The sequence below is a fragment of the Triticum urartu genome, chromosome 7 (assembly GCF_003073215.2).
Source record: "Triticum urartu cultivar G1812 chromosome 7, Tu2.1, whole genome shotgun sequence".
NCBI lineage: Eukaryota > Viridiplantae > Streptophyta > Magnoliopsida > Poales > Poaceae > Triticum > Triticum urartu.
This window is the reverse complement of record NC_053028.1, coordinates 34,156,467-34,166,429: the sequence shown is the minus strand read 5'-3', so window position 1 is coordinate 34,166,429 and position 9,963 is coordinate 34,156,467.

Genomic DNA, 9,963 nt, shown 5'->3' with positions numbered 1-9,963 from the left:
TCACGGACGGCGATGACACGGTAGTAGACGTTCTGCGGTAACGATGCGACGTGAATATTATTAAATACTCGGAGCGCGATAAAATCATGAGTTTTTAACACGACATGGGCACATGTGCTATAGGACTGATGGTAATTTTTCATAATTTTTCATGATGGAGAAGTATCTGAACACTTCCCTCTACGCGGATTGCTCTTCGCGTGTCTACGACTGTGGCCAGTGGCCTCCGGGGGCTAGCATGCCGCCAAATGTTACGTAGGCGGCCTATCACAAGTCTGGAAGTGTTGTGGCGGGTGCAAACGCCCAGCACGCATCTCCGGGGTGTGCCCCCCCCCTCTCACAGACGGCGCCGCCGCCGGCACCTGGAGGGGGGAAACGGACGCGTCGGGTCTACACGGAGTGGATCTTGCTGTGGGTCTGGCCCGGATGTTGCTCCAAAGTGTTCCTATGGGCTGACCTAACACAACCGGGTGGAGAGGTCCAGTGCTCAAAGCCCGTCCGTGCAAAGTCAAAGGGCTAGATCCCGTGATCAAACGCCAGAGGGTTAGGCGGGACGGGGGCCCTGGGGTAGCAATGCCACCGGAGCGTCGCACCGGGACCTCATACATGCGGCGTGGTGTGGTGGCATGTCCGAAGAGGTGGCACGCGTCTCTGGGGTGTGCCCCCCTCACGGACGGCGATGACACGGTAGTAGACGTTCTGCGGTAACGATGCGACGTGAATATTATTAAATACTCGGAGCGCGATAAAATCATGAGTTTTTAACACGACATGGGCACATGTGCTATATGACTAATGGTAATTTTTCATAATTTTTCATGATGGAGAAGTATCTGAACACTTCCCTCTACGCGGATTGCTCTTCGCGTGTCTACGACTGTGGCCGGCGGCCTCCGGGGGCTAGCATGCCGCCAAATCTTGCGTAGGCGGCCTATCACAAGTCTGGAAGTGTTGTGGCGGGTGCAAACGCCCAGCACGCGTCTCCGGGGTGTGCCCCCCCTCACAGACGGCGCCGCTGCCGGCACCTGAAGGGGGGAAACGGACGCGTCGGGTCTACACATAGGGGATCTTGTTGTGGGGCTGGCCCGGATGTTGCTCCAAAGTGTTCATATGGGCTGACCTAACACAACCGGGTGGACAGGTCCACTGCTCAAAGCCCGTCCGTGCAAAGTCAAAGGGCTAGATCCCATGGTCAAACGCTACAGGGTTAGGCGGGACGGGGGCCCTTGGGGGTAGCAATGCCACCGGAGCGTCGCACCGGGACCTCATACATGCGGGGTGGTGTGGTGGCATGTCCGAAGAGGCGGCATGCATCTCCGGGGTGTGCCTCCCCTCACAGACGGCGATGACACGGTAGTAGACGTTCTGCGGTAACGATGCGGCGTGAATATTATTAAATACTCAGAGCGCGATAAAATCATGAGTTTTTTACACGACGTGGGCACATGTGCTGTAGGACTGATGGTAATTTTTCATAATTTTCCATGATGGAGAAGTATCTGAACACTTCCCTCTACGCGGATTGCTCTTCGCGTGTCTACGACTGTGGCCGGCGGCCTCCGGGGGCTAGCATGGCGCCAAATCTTGCGTAGGCGGCCTCTCACAAGTCTGGAAGTGTTGTGGCGGGTGCAAACGCCCGTCACACGTCTCCGGGGTGTGCCCCCCCCCTCACGGACGGCGCCGCCGCCGGCACCTGGAGGGGGGAAACGGACGCGTCGGGTCTACACGGAGGGGATCTTGCTGTGGGTCTGGCCCGGATGTTGCTCCAAAGTGTTCCTATGGGCTGACCTAACACAACCGGGTGGAGAGGTCCACTGCTCAAAGCCCGTCCGTGCAAAGTCAAAGGGTTAGATCCCGTGGTCAAACGCTACAGGTTTAGGCGGGACGGGGGCCCTGGGGGTAGCGATGGCACGGCAGCGTCGCACTGGGACCTCAACCGTGAGGGGGGAACTCCCCGGAGCCGTGTGCCGGGTGTCTGCGCCTGCCACCATGCTTCCACAACCGTAGGAGGGCCCACCGCAATGCCTGGCGGCATTGCTACCCCCCGGGTACCCCGTCCCGTCTAACCCTGACACAGACGACCGCTGGGTCTAGCCCTTTGACTTTCGCCGGAAGGGGTTTGACTGGTGGACCTTTTCACCTGGTTGTCATAGCCCAGCCCATAGCTAGACCCCCCAACACCGTCCCGGCCCAACCCACCCCAAGATTCCCTCCGTGTCGGCCCGACGTGGCCGTTTCCCCCCTCCGTGACACGGTGGCAGCGTCGCCCGTGAGGGGGGCACACCCCGGAGCCGCGTGTTGGGTGCCTAAGTCTGCCACTACGCTTCCACAACCGTAGGAGGGCCCACTGCGACACCTCGCAGCATTGCTACCCCCCAGGTACACCATCCCGTCTAACCTGACACAGACGACCGCCGGGTCTAGCCCTTTGACTTTCACCGCACGGGGTTTGACCGGTGGACCTTTTCACCTGGTTGTCATAGCCCAGCCCATAGCTACACCCCCAACACAGTCCCGGCCCAACCCACTCCAAGATTCCCTCTGTGTTGGCCCGATGTTGCCGTTTCCCCCCTCCGAGACACGGCGGCAGCGACGCCCATGAGGGGAGGGGCACACCCCGGAGCCGCGTGCCGGGTGCCTGCGCGTGCCACCACGCTTCCACAACCATAGGAGGGCCGACCGCAACACCTGGCGGCATTGCTACCCCCCCCCCAGGTACCCCGTTCCGTCTCCCCTCTCCGTAACATGACGGAAGCGACGCCCAAGAGGGGGCAATCGATATATAGTAACATTATTCTGATCCTGGGACCAGAATAGTTATTCTGATCACAACGTCGCTATATAGAGATCTCGAACGGAGGAAAATAGAGGTACATGTCGGCCCGTTGTGCACAACCCGAACGGCCCACTACCACAATCACGACCTTCTCCTCTCCCTCGACGACGCCTCACCGTCCCCCGATCCCTACCAACCAGACCACCACGCCGCCCCTCCCCTGCCTACCGCGCCGCGTCGCCCGTGCCTGCCGGACCACGCGGCCCCTCCCCACCGGCATCTCGTAGCCACTCCTCGCCGGCCTCGCGCCACCGTCCACCGGCGAACCCCCGCTGCCGCCCATTGTCCTTGCACGCCGTGCCGCCGCCCCAAATCTCCACCGCCCACAGGCCTCGCGCGCCGCCACGGGCCGTGGATCCGGGGCGCCGACGCCTAGATTTGGATCGCGCCCACCGCCGCCATGGTCCCCGACTGAAGACGAGCAAGCCCGCGGCCCCCTCACTCACGTAGCCTCCTCCCGATGGGGATCCACCGTCGCGGTGCTCATGCCGTTCGGCACCACTTCCGGACGTTCAACGACGGAGCTCCTGGATGTTCACCACTTCAGCGGCCAAAACCCAGCCATCCAGGGATCTCTGACACAACTACTCCACCCCTCTCCGCCCCTGCATCACCTCCTCCGCCAGCGTTGAAGCCGTCGTCGGCCCTGTGGAACAAACGCCAGCGCCGCCCCCCAAGAACCAGAGCCGCCGCCCGCCACCAAGATCCTGCACCGCCGCTAGTGGCTCCTCCCGAACCCAACGCCCTGCACCCCCATCTCCTCCATGTCATGGTCGTCGCGCACACGTGAGGATGGTGCTGGCCTCCATGCTTCGGACCTGGAGAGGAGCTGGCTGGCTCACACCTAGGACGGCTTGGCATCAGTCCAACTACACTGTTAGTCCCCATTCAGGTTCTGCCTTTTCTGTACATCCCCTCCTGTGATTGCTGCATGTGTGAGCGGCTACTCCCCTAGTCCCCTGTTTCTTTGGAGATTTTTTTGCACAAGTTTCATGAAAGTTGTGCTGATTTGATGCCCTCAACATGTTTGTGGTTATGTCTCTGATAACTAACATCAGCTTTTGTCCTTTGCCCAAATTATTGTGAGCAACGAATATTCATACATGTGTATTATATCAGTTCGTGTGGTAATACCTCTACAGAGCAAGTTCAGCTGGAATAAGATTCACTGGAATTCGAGAACCTTTATCCAGATTTCGTCCTTCGTTCGCCACAAACTTCCAAGCATGATAGCCCCGAAAGCTATTTCCATAGATATGGGTTGTGTGGTGTTTCCAGCGCCTTTTGTTCATGCAAACAACTCTGAATCTGAGCTCATAGCGAGCTCTACGACAGCTCTTTCGATTTTTGCTGTAACCAGTGGTGACGGTTTGTTTCTACCATTTGATGTTTCATCCAAACAGAGCCTTACAACAAGAAAAGGATTACTTTTGGATCCCTTTTGAATCTGGAACTAAACGAACTATGAAAATTTAGCGGAGTGTCCAACTATGAAAAAGGCATCCATTTCTGTTCTTTTCCCTATTGTAAACATATGTATCTCTCTTCTCTCATCAGTCCTCCATTCAGATTGTAGCTTTTGCTTTTGAGTGCAAAATTCTAGCTAGTATCAGCTAGTTAATTAGTGGGGAATCTGATCTAATATATAATATCAAGTAGTGTAATCTAAGGTATCACCTGGTGTTTTGTTTTTTCACATGACTGTTTTTTTTCAGACTGTATGTATTGGAAGGGATGCATGATGCATCACGTCGTTTCGCTATGTAGATTCATCACTTCACCATTGTAAGCAACTAAAAATACTGACATATATAGTAGGATGCATGCATACATATCTTGCTTAATTATAGTAGTAGTGATCAGCATGTTTCCTGAAACTGATCCTACTTCCTCCTTGACAGCATTAACAGTAGTTTTTCTGTTCAGGTAAAATTAAGATAGCTTTATTTTTTTTCTCTCATATATGGCGTTGGATTGTTAGATACTGGTTACATGAGATTGCCACAAACAAGCCAGAGCCACGTTTTTACATTTAAATTGTTGTTCGAATGGCAGATACTATATGTGAATTCAAAGAATAAAAATTATGGAGTTTCATGAAAAAAAATTAGTAGCACGCGAAGTTCATGTTTCAGAAAATTTCGAAGTTCACGTGTACGATGTACAGAAGAAAAATGACCAAATGAAAAAAGGGACCGCCTAACCCGTTTCACCGAAAAGCAAAAAATGCATAAAATGTCGCGACAAAATTCTATAAGAAGTTCAAATTTAAAAACCAAAGCAGGTCAACGTTAAAAAAATGAAGTTTTAATATCATAAAGACAAATTTGGAAGTTAAAAATAAATTGAGCGAGAAGTTAAAAAAAAGTAGTTCAAAAATCTTTATAACGGATTTTCCCCGTTTGTAAAAATATCAGAGAAGTTCAAATTAAAAAGAGGAGCATTTCAAAAGATTGTATAAAAACTGATTTTCCCCATTATATAAAAACTAGAAATTCAAAATTCAAGTAACCGCGCGGTATCATTGTTTTATATAAAAAAGCATTTTCCCCATTACTAACCAATAAAACTAAGAAGTTCAAATTTAAAAATGCTGAAGTTCGATGTCTATAAAACATTCGGATTTTTCACATTCTTAAAAAAACAAGAAGTTCAAAATTTTAAAACAAAGAGGTTAAAAACTCGAGTTTCCTCGTTACTAAATAATAAAACTAAGAAGTTCAAATTAAAATAACAGAGAAGATTTAATTTGATAAAAATCTCAGATTCTCATTCTAAAGAATAACTAATAATTTCAAATTAAAATAATAAAACAACAAAAAAAGTTTTAAAAAGATTTTCCCTGTTTTTTAAAAAAATTGGATTTTCCGCAATACTAAAGATTAAACCAAGAAGTTTAAAAATTAAATAACAAGAAGTTCAACTTTTAAAAATAGAGTGCTTCAAAATTTCATAAAAAAATTAAGAAATAAAACCAGGAAGTCCATATTAAAAAGATGGAGAAGTATAGAAAACTCATATTTTCCTCGTTATTAAAGAATGAAAACAAGAAGTTCAAAAATTAAATAACAAGAAGTTCAACTTTTAAAAATAGAGCGCTTCAAAATTTCTTAAAAAAGATTAAGAAATAAACCAGGAAGTCCATATTAAAAAGATAGAGGAGTTCGATGATTATAGAGAACTTAGATTTCGCTCGTTATTAAAGAATGGAAACAAGAAGTTCAACTTTTAAAAATAGAGCGCTTCAAAATTTCATAGAAAAAAATTAAGAAATAAAACAAGGAAGTCCAAATTAAAAAGATGCAGAAGTTTGATGATTATAGAAAACTCAGATTTATCTCGTTATTAAAGAATGGAAACAAGAAGTTCAAAAATAAAATAACTTCTAAAAAAGGTGTTGCTAGAAGTTCAAGTGCTCTGTCCGGGGAAGTTCAAAAATTCTTGTGAGAGAGGTTGAACAAAAATACATGACAGAAGTTCAAGATGAAAACAGCGGGAAGTTCAACTACTACACGAAATGTGTTTCAGATAGGAAAATAAGAATAGAAAACAAAAGGCTTAAAAGATTTTGTTGCTAGAAGTTCGCGTGCTACTCCCGGTGAAGTTCGAGATCTCTAGTGTGAGACGTCCGATCTTCAGTTACATGTAAAAAACAGGCAAAAACAACGTTGTTTTATGCATTCAAAAATATATTTTGAACCGTTGCGAGTATGAAGAACTCATCAACACAAAAAAGTTGCGTGGTTTTAATAGCTTTCCATCGGTATATCATTCGCTCAATTACGGTAAGTGGTTTGAGAACTGCGGGCGAAAAACATCACGTCAAAAAACAGAGTGAAGTTCAAACAGAAGTTCAAGTACTTCACGCGATTCATTTTCGACGAATCTGTTTCGCGATAAAGGCAGAACGAATGATCTCGCTGTTTTTGTAATTACTTGAAAACGGCTAGGAATTAGAGAAATTCGTCAACATGAAAAAGATTCGCATTTTCCGTAGCTTTTCAACGGTATATTATTTGCACCATTCCGATAAAGTTCGTAGAAATTAGTGCGAAAATACGTTTTTAGCTATTTTCAAAATCGACTTAAAACCGTAAAGAATTGGGAGAAACAATACATATAAAAAGTTTCACATTTGTTCAAGCTTTCCAACTCCATATCATTTGCTGCATTCGGACGCAAGGTTAAAAAATGAGCTCGAAAATACGAACTCGGTAGGACTTGTACTGTTTTCTAAATTACTCTTAAAATGTTCAAAATTAGCTAAAACTTTCAACATGAAAAAGTAGCGTATTTTCATAAGCTTTCCAACGCCATATCATATGCCTTAATTGGATTAGCCGTTTAGAAATGACATCGAAAATACGAACTCGGTTGTTCGGTTTGCGAAATTTTACGTTTTTCCATATTACTCTTTCACCATAGGGAATTAGGGAAAACTTTCAACATGTGGAAGGAGCGGTTTTGCAGCAGCTTTTCAATGCCATATTATATGCCTCATTCCGATAAACGGTTTAGAAATGCGATCGAAAATACGATTCACATTTTTTGTATGAAGAAAAAACGGTTTTCAAAACTGCTCTTAAACCGCTTACATTTTGCCAAAATTTTAACTTAGGTCATGATACGGGTGTCCATAGCTTTCCAACGGTATATAGCAAGCCCCACTTGGGCAATATTGGCAGAAGTTCAACCTAGCACAAGGGGAAGTTCAGGTCGAACAACTCAGGCAGTAAAATTGCAAAAAACGTGAGTTCATCACGACCCGAGTGCAAAATTCGCCTATGAGTGAGATTCCTATTTATAAGGTGTATTTAGTTGTTAAAAATTGTTTGTAGATTATACTAACATCATATAGAACACGACTAACAAGAATAATTCGCGGGGGAAGCCACGGTTGCGAAGATAGCCCGAAGGTCGGGTTCGTACAGAGGGATATGTTTTATGTACATAAGGCACATTTAAGTTAATCTAATTATTTTGGAAAAAAATAAAAAGGAAAAAGAGAAAACAAATAAAATATGAAAAAAAATATTAGAAATATATGCCTACGGCTATGCCGTCGGCATATCTACAGCCACAGAAGGGTAGACCATGGATCGATGACGTGGCGTATGGCGCGGATCGATGACGTGGCATCGTCCATGGGCCAAGCCTATGCCGACGGCAAGGCTGTCGGCATAGATATGCCACCCCACGGACTGGTGAGCATTTCGGATCATTGACGTGGCAGATCACGCGGATCGATGACGTGGCAGATATGCCGACGGCCACCGTTAGGCCCCGTCGGCGTAGGCTTCACGCCGTCAAAGGATGTCGCCGCCTGGGCAGTCGGGCCCACAGATATGCCGAAGGCAGCCTCTATGCCGCCGGCCGCCGTAGGCATATTTATTGGGATGCCGACGGCCCATCTGTGCTGACGGCCCCCGTCGACATAGGTGGATGTATGCCGACGGCTTTTCTACGCCGACGGCCTGACCTGGGCCGTCGAGATAGATCCGTCGATGCCGACGGGGGCCGTCGGCATAGATTTGGCCGTCGGCAATTGGGTAAATTCTGGTAGTGGAGGAGGTTAACCTTGATGGGCAGGTGGTGCCTCGGAAGGACACCTTTCGATATTTGGGGTCAATGCTGCAGGAGGACGGGGGTATTGATGAAGATGTGAACCATCGAATCAAAGTCGGATGAATAAAGTGGCGCCAAGCTTCTGGCATTCTCTGTGATAAGAGAGTGCCACAAAAGCTAAAAAGGCAAGTTCTACAGGATGGTTGTTCGACCCGCAATGTTGTATGGTGCTGAGTGTTGGTCGACTAAAAGGCGACATGTTCAACAGTTGGTGTGGCGGAGATGCGTATATTGAGATGGATGTGTGGCCATACGAGGAAGGATCAAGTCCGGAATGATGATATACGAGGTAGAGTTCGGGTGGCACTAATTGAAGAGAAGCTTGTCCAACATCGTCTGAGATGGTTTGGCATATTCAACGCATGCCTCCAGAAGCTCCAGTGCATAGCAGAAGGCTAAAGCGTGCAGAGAATGTCAAGAGAGGTCGGGTAAATCAAATTTGACATGAGAGAAGTCAGTTAAGAGAGACCTGAAGGATTGGAGTATCACCAAAGAACTAGCTATTGACAGGGTGTAGTTTCAGAATTCAGATCCATTGTGCACTCTTGATTGCAGTGATTTTGGTAGGTGTACTCCACAAACTAACAAAAAATGAGATGCAGTAGCAACGACATGTAGATACACAAACATTTCAGATCCTACTACTCCAGATGTACTCTAGAATCACAAGCACAAGCAACTTCAGTCAAAATCTTCAGTCAAGCAACCTTTTCAGAGTACAGTACAAATATTACTACAAGCACAAGCAGTACAAATATTACTAGAATTTGCTCTGAATTTTGACAGTAAGAATATGAATGAAAATGCAAGGAGTAAATAAAAATTATGTTTTTCTTAACTAAATATTCCCCCAGAAAACTAGATTCTCTTTCAAAATCTATCCTGAAGGCCATTTGACTTGGATGTACACTGAACCTGAATTCGAGAACATTTCAAGTGCAACAAGATTAAAACAAGAACCTTCCACCAATTGGTTGTACACTGAACAAGCTCTACTTCTGTCCCAAGTTGACAGCATACTGAACTTGCATGCTCAAGTTGATCAGCTCTACTTCTGAACTTGCATGTGTTGCTGCACACTTGTCTTTCAGTTCAATGTGCTCAAGCTCGGTTCTTCCTGAGACTGAGAACAGCACAGCAGTCCCTACTAGAATGCCACATTAATTCAGTCTTTCCTTTTTTTTATTCCCTACTAGAATGGTTATGGTTGGTGTTAAAAAATTCAAAGGTCTGTGTAGAGTTGCATTCCTATCTTAGTGAAGCTGCTGGGAGATGTTTTAAAGATGTTTATGTCACTGCAATGAAAGAGAACCGGGCAAGCTGGGATGGAAAGACTACTGTAAGTGGGCATCCATTGATTTCAATTCACTTGTTAGGTTGTTAGTTCTACTCCTGGGTAAATGTTCAATGTAAACTCTTACAAAAATTAGTTTTTGCAATCAGCACCCATTACATATCCTGTTGTTCACTAAGTCCTCTAGTGGATTTTGTTATTACTCCCA